The 14,882-nt window shown below is 44.0% G+C and overlaps 1 long non-coding RNA gene across 1 annotated transcript in view; it reads left to right on the top strand.

Moving 5' to 3' along the window:
• Window positions 1–12,539, top strand: part of LOC139021831 (uncharacterized) — a 28,338-nt gene extending 15,799 nt beyond the window's left edge. The window contains exon 3 of the long non-coding RNA XR_011473558.1: window positions 12,458–12,539. This is a non-coding gene — a long non-coding RNA (uncharacterized lncRNA). The remainder of the gene's footprint in view (window positions 1–12,457) is intronic.
• Window positions 12,540–14,882: the final 2,343 nt, after the last annotated feature.

Here is a 14,882-nt window from a genome sequence, read left to right as displayed (position 1 = left end):
ATTAAGGAAGCAAGCTCATGAAACATGCTTCTAGCTGCCTCCTCATCTCTTTCCTTCTGCATCCTGCCATATCTTTGGTTTAAATATGCTTTTGTTCTACCGAAGAGTGTCTTCTAAGGCAGAGCTGTCCCCATACACAGTCCATTGGAAAATCGTGGGATTTCTCTTCAGAAGTTCTCCCATGTGGCCCAGGGGCACTTATACAAATCCAGGAACCACTCTGTGTATCCATAATTCTCTAAGAAGCAAACCAAACATTAGTAATGATCTTTTTCCCTATAACATGTGTGTCTTTTTCCAAAAGACAGATTAGTAAAAACTATGGCTGCTTTTGTTACCTATTTGTTGTTTTATTAAAGCAAGAAATGCTTGTTGTAAATATATATGTACTAGAGGCCCAGTGTACAAAAATTTGTGCACTCGGTGGCGGGGGGGGGGGGTCCCTCAGCCCAGCCTGTGCCCTCTCGAAGTCTGGGACCCCTCAGGGGATGTCCCTGGCCAGCGGGGAGCAGGCCTAAGCTGCAGTTGGACATCCTTAGCTCTGATGAGGAGGCAGGAGAGGCTCCCGCCACCACCGCTATACTGGCAGCCGTCAGCCTGGCTTGTGGCTGAGCAGAGCTCCCCCTGCAGGAGCGCACTGAGCACCAGGGGCAGCTCCTGCATTGAGCTTCTGCCCCCTGGTGGTCAGTGTGTGTCATAGTGACCAGTCATTCCCAGTCGTTCTGCTGTTGGGGTCAATTTGCATATTACCTTTTTATTATATAGGATAGAGGCCTGGTGCACAGGTGGGGGCCGGCTGGTTTGCCCTGAAGGGTGTCCCAGATCAGGGTGGGGGTCCCGCTGGGGTGCCTAGCCAGCCTGGGTGAGGGGCTGATGGCCGTTTTCAGGCTGGCTACGCCTGCGGGCTGGAAGCAGGTATCTGGGATTTATTTAACTTCTATAATTGAAACTTTGTAGCCTTGAGCGGAGCTCCGGGCCGGCCAGGGCAGGCAGGAAGATTGGCTTCCTCCATCACCAGGGGCAACCCAAGCCTCCTGCTCACTCCAGCTCCTTGGCTGCTGCCATCTTTGTGATGGAGTGACGGTTAATTTGCATATTATTCTTTTATTAGACAGGATATGTATATGTATATGTATATGTATATGTATATAATTAAGTGCAGGATATATAACAGTGTGGAAGTTATCAAGTAAAAATAAACTATTAAATTCTTCTGTCTCCTCGACCCTATTGCCCATAACCCCAAATAGTATTTCCCAAATTGTAATAGATATATACAATTTTGTATATACTCTTACACGCATTTTTCTATACACATATAAATATAGATTTTTAATGAAAAGGATCATATTATCTGTACTATTATGAGACTCACTTCTTAAACTATGTAGTGGCCATCTCTTTATGTCAGTGTATAGTTTTACCTGTGTTATTCTTTCCACATACCAGTCCACCATATGAAGGTATGATTATTTCTTTAACAGTCCTCTAACCAGTCCATTGGTATTGTTTCTGGGCTATTTGGGAGGGGGGCACTCTTATTCTACAGAGTCTAAGGGATCCAGAAGCATATTGCTTGGACTCCGTTTTGGACTGGGCCTTTTCTGCCCTTACCTTTCCTCCCTTTTTGAGATTGTTGGATGTCTCTTCCTGCTGTTCGCTCTAATCTTGCCACTAGTCAGTTTAAGGTATGTTTGTTGCTTTAAAGATCTCCTTACAGAGTCTAGGATTCTTTGGAGGAGGTAAGTTCAACAAATAAACAAACTATTGTCCTAACTTTACATTCTTATTCTAGAGCATTTCAGAGGCAGTGGAAGAAGTTCCCTTGTTATCTGGGAATCAGCTTAAAAACCTCACCATGTTTGAGCTGTGTTTTTCATCTCCTTTTAAAGAGCACACTACCTAGAGATTGACTGAATATATTTAAGCAGAAGACATGTCCTATAACTTCAAAGTTTACTGTCTCCCACAGTCTGGTGGGAGGCAAAATTAGCATTAGGGAAACAATTAGAGAGCAGCTGAGTGCTAAATTATGTGTTACAAGCCCTGGGCACTAGGAGCTCAGGGAAGAGAGGCCTTGGAGGCAGTCTGTGCCTCCAAGGAGAAGGTGGAACTTGAGCTGGGTTAGGAAGCAGGAGGTAAAATTTGAAAAGTCTACCAGGTAGGCAGAAGGTGGAAGGTTTTTCAAGTACCTGGTAACTTTTTCAGGCGTTTTTATTATCTGACATTTTTAGTTTTTATTTAGGGTCTGCCTACCCCCATGAGAACATAAGCTTGATGAGGGCTTATTGACTACTGACTCCCCAGGTCCTGGTACATAGTCAATGGTCAATGGATATATCAATGAATCAATGAACCAATGAACAAATGATCATGGGGTGTGTGTGGAATAGTGAGAAGACTGGCCTCTTTGAAAAGAAGTGTCTCTCCTCGAGAAATGGGGGACTCTCCAACAGACTACCAGAGGGGCAGCTAATTGGGCCTTTGTGCGATTCAAAACACAGGGGCAGGTAGAACCAGCTGAATAGGGAATGGGAACCCCTGACAATTGCCAAGGTGAACCCTGTATGGAGTGCAATATAAGCTAAAGCCCAAACAAGTAAGACAGAATTGTTATGTACAGTCGTCTGGACTCTATGCTTGGTCAGCACATAGTTATATTAAAAAAAAATAAAGAAGATTGATTCAGTCTTGTCCTTTCTTTGTTAAGAACAATTCCCGGTCGGAATGGCTCAGTTGGTTGCCAGTTCGATCACCGATCAGGGCACATACCTGGATTATGGGTTTGATCACTGTTTGGAGCATATGCCAAAGGCAACTGATCTATATTTCTCTCTCTCTCTCTCTCTCTCTCTCTCTATATATATATATATATATAATGTCCTTGGGTGAGGACAAAAAAATTTTAAAAGAACATAGTAAAATGTTAGTGTTATCACAATATTTTATTAACACCTACTATACTTGTATTTATTATTTAAGCAGATGGGTTCATTGTTGTCTCACATTGAATCAGTTGTTGACTGAAAAATGTTTGGTATGGTTTGGTTTGGTTTCTACATAAACTGTTGTTTTGTAGATCTTTCCATCCTATGCTTGTACAATTGATTATTGGACCTAAACGCAGTGCTTCACATTCCTGGCGCATCCTATCTTATTGATTTTAGACCATCTTTCACCTCACAGAATTTATTTTAAACCTCGATCCTATCATCAATCACAGCAGTTATTCCTCTTAGCTTGGTGTCATCCATATATATGATCTGCAATCCTCCAGGGATTTGGATGCTTAGAGATAATTTGGAGAGTTCCAAAGGGCAAGGATGTTTACCAGCTGATGTACCACCAGCCATGTACAAAAAATAAATGACATTTGGCACCAGGTCTTGGATACGTAGTGCAAAACTTAAGGGTAGAGTTGAAAAAGGAGAAACTGTTGGAATTCCAGGTTGAAGCAAGCCAAGGTCAGAACCTCCAGTTTAAGCAACCCAGAAAGAGTTCTAGGAAGCAGCATTTTAGAACTGAAAGCGGGGAAAGTAGCTTGGCAGGTTTGGAGGCAGGCATGGAGGGGTAAGGGGCAAGTTGCTCAGTTTACAAGCAAAACTGGAGGTGAGAAAAGGATGACCAGCCAACCCAGTCTGTGAACCCCACTCCCTGGCAGATACCAGATTCACTGAGAACCATGGACTGAATATCCGTCCACTCCAGCTCTCAGGAGTAAATCCTACTTAGGTGTTTCAAGATGTTCCTCCTCCTCTAGCTACTCTCCAGGCTCTTCACGGGAATTCTGCATCATCGAGTCCCCTTTGCACCTCTCCTGTCACCCTGCGTCTGTTGTAAAATCAATTACAATTGGCTTACATCTCCAGTTATGGGTACATTTTCCATCTGCTTCAAACATGCACACCCTTCGACAGCACCATTCCCCGCTCCTCCCACCTCCCCACCCCATCCCTTCTCCCCATTAACTTTATCTCCTTAAGCAGCTCAGGAACACAGATGTTTTCACCCTGTCGCTCCAGCACAAGGGTATTTTCCCAGTCTCCCTGTGTGTATGCTCCAGGCACCAGCTCTCCGGCTCTCCGGGGAGGGAGAGAGTAAATGTTTTCATTCCAAACCCTCAGGGTCAGGTCTTGTTTGTCTAAACTGTGTTTGTTGCCATAATTATCAGATTAGCTGATCTCTGGCAGCAAGTTGGGGGGCAAGAGGGGGGGGGGGGAGTATTAACCCTTTTAAAGACGGTTGCTGTGCTTTGTCACGGGCACACAGTGGGGAGGAGCTGCCATTTCTCTCCTAACCTGGAAGATTTGGCTACAATTCTTTGTACCAATCCTAATAGGCCTCAGTTAACAGTCTGCTCTGAGTCAATCCAACCATCCAATGGGCTCCACTGCTGGGATCCAAAAGGCATTTAGCAGAGATGGAGGGTTGAAAGGGCATCTCTCCAGGGATCCGCTGGAAAAAGAAAGAAATGGAGCTTAAAGAGGATCTGGATAAGTAACTCAACAAAGGGTATGGGTGTCTCCCAAGCCAAATAAGGAAACCAGGAGTGTGCACTGGAGGTTTCAGTTTGTCCCTCACCCCCTCCTCCTCAGCATAAATGCTATGAGACTATCAGGCCCCATTTAGGTTTGTTTTGGGAATTTCTGTTGTTCCAAAGAATATGAAAATCAGTTTTCACCACTGCTGTTAAAAAAACAAAAACCCAGCAGTCTCCCCTTGTTAAGCCATTCCCAAACCTTAGTCATCCGATCAAATGGCTGGTCATTTGAAGATTTTCTCATCTGTCCTTGCCTCTCTCCCATGGCAACACTGAACTTCTGTCTGGCCTCTAAAGAACCATAAATGCAGAGATAGCTTTCTTCTTTCAACTCCAAGAGTAACAACTCTTTTGCCTTTTAATGATCTCTTTTACAAATGAATAAATCTTATCGCGGGGTGTCCTCAAAAGTATTGTAGGCTCTTTGAGAATAAGAACTGTGCATGAATCCCATTCATTGGTTACCTGGTAGAGGACCTAAACATTTAAATAAGAGGTGCTTATTAAATACTTGTTAATAGCACTTTTCTAAGCTTCTTGTTTTCCGTTTCTCACCTTTGTTCCTTTCTGTTTTGTGTTAGATTTTTGTTTGTTTACAGATTCTTTATTTCTAGAATGGTCCTCCAATTCATACTCATCAATTAAGTCCTTCCTCTTCACTCCAAACACACACACTTACAGACATATACACACACAGAAACTAACATTTGCTGAGGGGCTATATACCTAGCACTATGCAAACATATTTCATGTGCTTTGCAAATACCTTGTTTGAAATCCACATGGGCTTGTGAGATAAGTGCTATCCCATGAAAGGAGGTGGAGACCCAGGGTTAAGTCACATACACAAGTTTTCAGGATTCTAAGTGGTGAACGAAGATTGAGCCCCAGGTGTGTGTGACCCTAAAATTGAAATAAATTTCATCTTTCTAGTTACTGAAGAGGAGAAACATTCAAACAATTAGGGAAAATACCCTTTTGCCGAAAATCTATCTAATATTCAACCAGTGTCTCTTCAGTACTTTTTTACCAACCAATTCAACTATAATATCTGTAGTTTTTTGTTTGTTTTTTAAAGCAGCTGAAAACCAACAAACAAATTTTGAACAATATTATCCTATAAAATAAAAGCCTCATATACTATGTGTCAGGTCATCCTTTCAACCAATCAAAGCGTAATATGCTAATGATATGCTAAGGCCACTCAACTGCTCGCTATAACGTGCACTGACCACCAGGGGGAAGAAACTCCAACTGGTAGGTTAGCTTGCTGCTGAGATCCAGCTGATCAGGACTGAGTGAAACAGGCCAGACACACCCTGGAGCCCTCCTGCAGTCCCTCCCTGGCTGGCCAACCTCCCAGGCCCCGATGGAGCACTGGTGGGATCCTTCAGCCTGGCCTGCACCCTCTCACAATCTAGGACCCCTTGGGGGATGTTGGAGAGCCAGTTTCTGCCCCATCCTGCTCAAGGCAGGAGGTGCCCCCTGGTGGTCAGTGTGCTCCCACAGGGGGAGTGCTGCTCAGCCAGAAGCCAGGCTCACGACTGGCGAATGCAACAGCAGTGGCAGGAGCCTCTCCCACCTCCGCAGCAGTGTAAGGATGTCCGACTGTCAGCTTAGGCCTGCTCCCCATCAGTTGGACATCTCCCGAGGGCTCGCAGACTGCGAGAGGGTGCAGGCTGGGCTGAGGGACCCCCTCCCAAGTGCATGAATTGTGTGCACCAGGGCTCTAGTATACAAGAAAATAGTTTAGGAATTGATTTAGCATTAGTTATAAATTGAATTGGACTACTTCATGTCCATGCCCATACTATTTGTAAAGCTGTCATTGCTTGAAGGTAAATATGACTTTAAAATATTCTATGTAGCCCCCACACTAATACTGGGGAAAAAACAAAAAAACAAAAACAACTCCTGACTTAGAATATTCCTGTGTTCTGAGAGAATAAAAGTCTTTTCTCTACTGATCCTGCCAGACCTGGTTCTGAATATGGAGAGTGCACAGACAGAGTCCTTGGGAAGAAATGTTCACAACCAGAATTGGGCAGGAGTTTCCCTGTCATGTTCCTGGGCTGTCCCAGGGGCAGAATTCAGGTGGATTTCCATGGAAACAAACAGCCAGCCAGACAGCTCCCTTCTCTTCTGCCAGAGAGGTGTTCTCTTCAACATGCAGCCAGCCCTTTGTTCTGCTCAGGGTCTACCTCTCCCTGATACCTCCTCTATTTTTAGGGTTAACTTAATTTAATTGTCTTAATTTGTTGTTGACATCATTACAGATGTCCTGCATTTCTCCCTGCTCCTTTACCCACCTCCATCCAGCCCCTGCCCCCCACCACCCACTGCTTTTTACATCCTTCATGATAGGCCATGCAAGAGAAAGACTGGACAGATCTTGACTAAGTCAACTGAACTGTGTTTGTCAGTTGTTCTGATAAGAGAGTCAACAGCAGAGACGTTAAAATGATTGTTTTGTTCTGATCCAGAAATCTCACTCTAACTTGGAGAAAAATTCACTTGTCTACATTAGAAAAGTTTTAAAATATATTGGAAAGTGGAGGGAGGGATGACACGAGTGCTTGGGAAGAAAGTTAAAAAAAAAAAAAAAGACTTATTTTTAAAAGATAGGAAAAATAATAATCCAGCTAGTGTGCTCAGTGGTTAACCATTGACCCATGAACCTGGAGATCTATGGTCCTGGTCAAGACACATAACCAGGTTGTGGCTAGGTTTGGGCCAGGAGAGGGGGTGGGCTGGGGCGGGGGGCGGGGGGAATTGATGTTTCTCTCTCATCAATATTTCTATTTCTCTATCTCTCTCTCTCTCGCTCTCTAAAATCAATAAAAAAAACATATCTATAAAAAAAAGATAGAGCCCTAGCTGGTTTGGCTCAGTGGATAGAGCATCAGCCTGAGGACTGAAAGGTCCTGGGTTCGGTTCCGGTCAAGGGCACGTACCGTGGTTGCAGGTTCAGTTTCCCACCCTGGTCAGGACACGTGCAGGAGGCAACCAATCAATGTGTATTTCACACATCGATGTTTCTCTCTGTCTCTCTCCCTTCCACTCTCCAAAAATCAATAGAAAAGTATCCTCGATGCCCGGCTGATGTGGCTCGGTAGTTGGATATCAATATATAAACCAGGAGGTCACTAGTTCAATTCTTGGTCAGGGGACATGCAGGAGGCAGCCGATCAATGATTCTCTCTCACCATTGATGTTTCTCTCTCTCTCTCTCCCTTCTTCTCTGAAATCAATAAAAAAATATTTTTTAAAAAAGTATCCTCTGGTGAGGATTAACAAAAAAAGAAGAAGAAGGAGAAGGAGAACGAAAAGGAGAAGGAGAAGGAGGAGAAGAAGAAATAGGTGATTTTGGCAACTTGTGGCAGAGCATTAACCACCTGTGGAGCAAAACGAAGCAGATTCTTACAAAAAAAATTTCAAGTTCCTGAAATAACTTACTTGATCCTGGCTATGAATGATGATCCTGTTGTTATTAAGACATTTTAATTCCCACCCTACTAACTGTGTGACCTAGGTAAGGCATATACCCTCTCTGGAACTTATCTAGAAAGTTGGGGATTGGACTAGATGACTAGATTCAATCTTTTTTTTTAATATATGTTATTGATTTTTTACAGAGAGGAAGGGAGAGGGAAAGAGTTAGAAACATCGATGAGAGAGAAACATCGATCAGCTGCCTCCTGCACACTCCCCACTGGGGATGTGCCCGCAACCAAGGTACATGCCCTTGTCCGGAATCGAACCTGGGACCCTTGAGTCCTCAGGCTGACGCTCTATCCACTGAGCCAAACCGGTTAGGGCTAGATTCAATCTTTAATTGATAGGTCATCATATTATGGAACCCTATAGAGAAGAAAATAGTAAAATTGTTTTTGAGAAATCATGTTTTCTTAATTTAATATATGCAAAATGCTCAGAACAATGCCTGGCATATAGTAATTCCATAGAAATGTTAGCTATTATTATTATACATGACAATGAGGCCGATGAGAAAGGATTTATGCACTACCAACGCATTTTTACCTCCACATCTGTAAATTTTAAAAAGACAAGTAACCCAGTATTCTGATCATAAAAGGCCTTTCTCTTGCAAAGACCTTGATAGGAGGAGAATGACCTGTGGCTACTGAAAATTAAGAATAACTATCATTCATGGAAAGATAGTTTGCTAAGCAAACAACCACCATGACCAAACATAGAAATGTTTTCTTTGAAAATTCAGCGTTCTTATTTGGCCATGGAATGGATTGGGCTGCCTTGGGAAGTAGTGCGATTTCCTCCCCTGGATTCAGGGATGTCAGGTAGCTGGATAGACTGCATGGACTTTGAAGGACCTTTCTGCCAAAATCTCTATAATTCCAAAAGAAGCCTACTCAGACGTACTAGGTGTCCCAATGCCTGTGGGCAATAGAAGAGCAGAGGCTGGGCTTCAGCCGGAATACTTAGTCCTAGAAGAGCATAATATCAGCCTCAAACATCTTGCACCTGAAATGGTGAAGCTGCGTCTTCTAACCTTTAGTGGAAAGGTGATTCATGGAGCATATCTCTGAGCAGTATCCTAGTTCATTCTCTCTCTTCAATGCCAACACTAAAAAATGAAAGTATTTAGGGGGGAAAAGCCAGATAATTAGGGAAGGGCCAGAACCCAGAGCTTTCGAGTTTTGTTTTGTTTGTTTTTCTAGCTTTTTTTACTTATGAAGAGATGGTGTTATTGTGGCCTGAAAATGTAGACCTGAATACAAGTAGAACCTCATATGCAATATTAGAACAATATAAATGGCAACTAAGACAGAAAAGGAAAAAAATAATAAATAAGAACAGAAGGTCAAAAGGGCAGGAGATGAAGAATTGGAGAGGCAGAGGAAGAGAAGAAGGAAATTAAGGGACTTTTTTTTTAAGTTTATACTCTGAATAAAAAAATGAAGAGCCATTTAAAAAGGACCGGGATTGCAAAGGAAGAAAGATGGTAACCTGCCTCAAATACTAAGGAAGGTAAGTGGGAGAGAGTAATTAAGGTTAAAAAGTCTATTGTAACCTAAGTTATCTATAGGAGATGATAGCTGCCTCTTTGCAAAAGAGATTCTCAGCCAGAGATTTCAGGATCTGTATACTCTCCAGGGATCTCAGCCTATCCTATATAATGAAAGGCTAATATACAAATCGACCGAATGATGGAATGACCGGTCACTGTGACGTGCACTGATCACCAGGGGGTAGACGCTTAACACAGGAGCTGCCCCCTGGTGGTCAGTGTGCTCCCACTGGAGGAGCATAGCTCAGCCAGAAGCCCTGAGCCCGGGCTCACAGCTGGCAAGTGCAGCGGCAATGGCGGGAGCCTCTCCTGCCTCTGCGGCAGTGCTAAGGATATCTGACTGCCAGCTTAGGCCCACTCCCTAAGCCGTCAGTCAGACATCCCCTGAGGGCTCCTGGACTGCGAGAGGGTGCAGGCCAGGTTGAGGGATGCCCCCCCAAGTGCATGAATTTTGTGCACCGGGCCTCTAGTCCAATATAACACTGATCAGTTGTTAACCCTGTAAATAGAAGCAAAGCTTCCACTGCAGCCTTTATCCTGTCTTTCCTCCCTTCACTTCTTTCCAGTCCCTTCTTGACATCACTGTTACCATTCTTAATTGACTGTGGGATGGTTGTTCAGGAGAACCTTCAATGCCTTCCAATTCTCCAAGTCAGCAATTCTCTACTTCTGCTTTCATATCTCTTTCTTCTTTCTTTCTTTCTATGCTGTCTCCTTTACTGGGATCTGAGGTTCAGGACAATCTAACAGTATTGCTTTGGTTCAGTATCTCTTTTTCTGGTTAAAAACAACAACAACAACCAAAAACAAAACAAAAAAATAGAAAGGTTGGTTTCAGGCCCACAGAGAAGTTGCTTGGTATCAGTTTTAGACATCATTGGAAGCAGAAGGTATGTTTTAAAATAACTGAATGTTAATTTATTAACAACAATAGTGATAATGAAGTAAGTGATGAATAGTAACCATAGACTCTGCCCTTGAAGAGCTCACAGACCAAAGGTGGTAGCCCCAGGTCCCTCCAGTTCATCACTGTCTGGTACAATGCTGAGCATGTGACATTCATCCTCATAACATCCCAGTGGGGCAGGTACTGTTGCTGCCAATCCCACTTTACAGACGAGGAAGTGGAAGCCGAAAGGTTAAATGATTTACCAAGATCGTTCAACCTGTGACAGATTGGAACTCAAATATGCTCGGAGGCACCTTACCAGACTACCTTCGAGAGTTCACACTCTGCATCAGTCAGAGGCCATTTAATGGCTCAAGATTGACTGCAAGAGGAGTGAGGTCCCCACATTCATCTCACTCCTATTTCAACACTCATTTTGAGGATTCATGCTTGGAAGCCACTCCCATGAGCCCCTTCTCACTGTCACCTGTGATCCAACCTGCTTTAACCTGTCTATTCTCTTACCTGTCTGAACCTGCAGATGCTCACCCTGAGGGATCCTTGGCCCTGGGTTTCTCCTTCTCCCTCCCCCGGCTCTACCCTCTCCACCAAACCATCCACAACCCTAACTGCATCAAACCTTCCCAGCAATAGTCGTTTACCTCCAACTACCTGGGCATGCTTCTGGCCTTTGGGTTCCTACCTGGGCTGTTTGTCCCCTTCCTAAACCAAATGAATGACTAAATCAAGCAACATACCAGTAAACCTTCAAGACATGAAGTCCTGCTCTCTGAAATCTTGTCCTCCAATCCAAGGTATGGTGTCTTCTTTTCAAGTGCTTTCTGCCCATAGCAACAGTCCAATAAAAACCTTCACTTGGACTCTACGCTATTTTGGAATTTAAAATCACTAGTTTGGGTGATTATGCTAAGTATTCATGTAACCAGGATTTGGGGATAGAAGAGGACAGGAATGTTTTCACATGACAACTAACAGTATGACTATTACACATCATATCATCAGTTTTTACTTTCTCTAACAATACTTTTTTTAGCCTAGTTTGAGGATTACTTTGATCTGAAAATAATAAAATAATATAAAAAATTATAATGCAGACTTTTTATTTTTTAGTTCAACCTCCCCATTCTTCCTTGCCTTCTCCACTCCCTCCAGGCATCCCAAATGATACAATGTATATGAATAGAGCCAGGTATCTTATGAATACTCAGTAAATATTAACTAACTGACTGTCTAAATGAATTAATCTATTAGCCTCTGATATAAGTGCTTTCTCTGTCTCTCAAATTCAGATCACTTCCTCTCCTTTCACTAACATGGGCATTCATGCATTCAATTCAAACAGCCGTTTACTTGGGGCTGCCATGGCCTCCACAAATGCACAGCCTGGGAAATGGAACAAGATGGTACAAGAACAAGTGCCCACATGAGGGCTGCAGCAGTGGGCAAATGAAAAGAGCATAGGCCTTGACCACAGAAGACCTGGGTTCAAAGGCTGCCTCATCCGTGAAATTGGAATAGGGACACCTGGCTCACAGGGTCGTTGAAAACAGTGAACATTTTGGGAGGTTGTCGAGTGCTGTGTTCACTTACCTCTTCAGTCCTCCCTGACGTCCTACATAAGAGGGACATGGCACTGGAGGGGCACAACTATGTGCCCAGCCTAAGGCCTCAGAGCTCGTGGGGGCACTGCTGGAATTTGAACACACTCAACTCTCCCTGGCAATACCGGGTTTGTGGCTGTGGCCTTGAGAATTAAACTCCTGTCGGTCCTTTTGTACTATGTGTTCAATGTGTCAGTTTCCTCTAACAGTTGTCAGGAGAGAAGGATGCTAGGTTCCAGGTATGGAAATCCGTCATGTTACTTTAATGCTGGAGAGATGCGAAGGTGCTTTCTCTGAGGTCAATGGTCCATTTGGTCCCCAGACCCATTGTTGGATTCTGCTTCCTCCCCTCTAAGGTGTTCGGGGGATGCCGATGGGGAATGGGACTGCAGCCAGATCAACCTGCCGCAGCCACTCTGGAAGGACAGCAGTTAAATTACAAAGAGGCTTCTCCTTCGGTCCCTACATCTGCTCTAATGCGTTTAGCTTTCCTGCTTGCAGTTTGGTTTGATCTCATCTTACATTCACAGTAAATGTTCCTTTACTTTTGAAAAGTGCTCTTCTTGTTTCTATTCAAAAAAGGGAAGGGGGCACTTGTCTCCACCCAGGTTGGCTCAAGGAGAGGATGGAAGTGTCCTTTGGGTTAGGTGAGGTGATGGCAGCGGGAGAATTGTGGGAACTGAGGAACTGGGCAGAGGAGAGGGGAGAAAGTGGGAGGTGAGTAGTCTCTCAGTGCAGGGGATCCCACCACCAGCTCCTCCCTGCGGGGGGTTTTCAGTCCCCCACAAAAGGTAGTCAGCATTCCAGGTCAGAAATGGAGATATCCTAATGCCCTGTAGTAAAAGGAAAAGACTGGGTGGAGGCAGCAAAGCACAGAAAGACGTTACAAAGCCCCCTGGCAACTACCACTCCATTTTCTGTCTCTAAGAATTTGATTACTCCTGTTACCTCTAATGACTGGAGTCATACAGTAGTTGTCCTTTTGCGAATGGCTTATTTCACTTAGCATAACGGACTCCCAACTTTTAAACTAGGTATATTCCAAAGTCATTTGAAAAGTGACTATGGATATGAATCACAGTAAATGTTTTAAATAAAGTAAAAATTCAGATGCTCCCAGGCTAGCACAATGCAACGCCAATATCCATATGGAAGATGAATGAAGAGGGTGCTTCCCTGACCTGGAGGAGGGAGCTGATACAGATGAAATGTGGTCTCAATGAAACCCCAAATACAGCTTTTGGGGCCAGGGACTCCTTTCCCTTACTGGAATTCCTGTGTGTTGCCACACTTAAGAGTTCAGAGGGTGTTGACCTTAGGATTGACAGCATTTCCCTTCATATTACCCCCTCCCTGGATGTTCATATAGTTCATAAAGAACAGGCACACGGTCAGTTACACTACTCACAGTTATTTAGAACTTGCCACATGCCAAACATAGTCAACAATTTAAAGTGGATTGTTTTAAAGAGGAAGTTATAGTGGGCAACATAATTACCTCCCACCATCCCTACTCTTCTCTTTCCCAGATTATGAAGCAGCTATGGAATCTGGGTGGGTTGAACCTTCCTTCAGTGCTCAGAGTTATCTTGGATTGGTTAGGTGATCAGTAAAGCCCATACACTGGCCACAGTGATTGATATAATTCCAACTAATGAGACACGTTCACTGGAGGTGAACTTGGAAGCACAAAGTCTCAGACATCCTACACTGAGAGAGTAAGCAGCCTCATATAAGGCAATGCCGTGGGCATCAGAACCCTTGATGTTATGGCTCAGCCTGGCCCACCCTAATTTGCCTCTAGTTATCTAAACCAACAAATGCCCTTTATTGTTTTAGTCCCAAAGGGTCTTCTGTTACTTAAAACTGAAATCACTCTAACTGGTACTGAACCATGTTCCTCTACCTCAATGTGATGGTATCTGAATATGGGGTCTTTGGGAGGTTTAGGTGAAGTCACGGGGATTCCCTTAGTAGCTTCATAAGAAGGGACACCAGAGAATCTCTCTCCCCTCCCCTCTCCTCTCCTCCCCTCCCCTCCCCTCCCCTCCCCTCTCCTCTCTTCTCTCCTCTCCTCCCCTCCCCTCCCCTCCCCTCTCCTCTCCTCTCTTCTCCTCTCCTCTCCTCTCCCCTCCCCTCCTCTCCTCTCCTCTCCTCTCCTCTCCTCTCCTCTCCTCTCCTCTCCTCTCCTCTCCTCTCTTCATGAGGCTGTCTCTAAGCCAGAAGAGAGTTCTCACCAGAATCTGACCATGGCAGTTCATGGCTCTGAAATGGTCTCACAAGCCAACTGCCTTTGAGGGACTCTGAGAGTGGTATCATCACCTAAATAAATGAAGATGAGGAAAAAGTCTGAGGAGGAGGAGGAGGAGGAGGAGGAGGAGGAGGAGGAGGAGGAGGAAAGAAGAGGTGAGAGGCAGCGTGGTAAAGAGCAGTACTCACTCATTTCCACCAGAACAGCAGAGAACAAGGAAGCACACCATTGGAAAGCATGGGGGCAAGGCCAGAGAGGGTCCACATTAGTACCAACAGATAGCTTTAAAATCTTGTATTTTATCATAAAAAGTCATACAAAGTCATACCTTACATTATAACATGCCTTTATATTTTTATATCAAAATGTTTCCCTAAAAATCTTAGAGAAGTGCCATTTTATCCCAAATCTTTGAAATAATCTCCTGCCCACCTGTCCACCCTGGCATGCTTTATCCCAGAACAATTGCATCAGAAAAAGCACTGGACTGGTTGTTTTTAAATCTGGGTTCTTTTTCTGATTCCATTTGT

This window comes from Myotis yumanensis, unplaced genomic scaffold (genome assembly GCF_028538775.1).
Source record: "Myotis yumanensis isolate MYYU_CA2020_CCGP unplaced genomic scaffold, mMyoYum1.0.hap1 SCAF_13, whole genome shotgun sequence".
In the NCBI taxonomy this organism is placed as follows: domain Eukaryota; kingdom Metazoa; phylum Chordata; class Mammalia; order Chiroptera; family Vespertilionidae; genus Myotis; species Myotis yumanensis.
The sequence above is the reverse complement of the archived record's forward strand: the minus strand, read 5'-3'. Positions and strand labels throughout refer to the sequence as shown.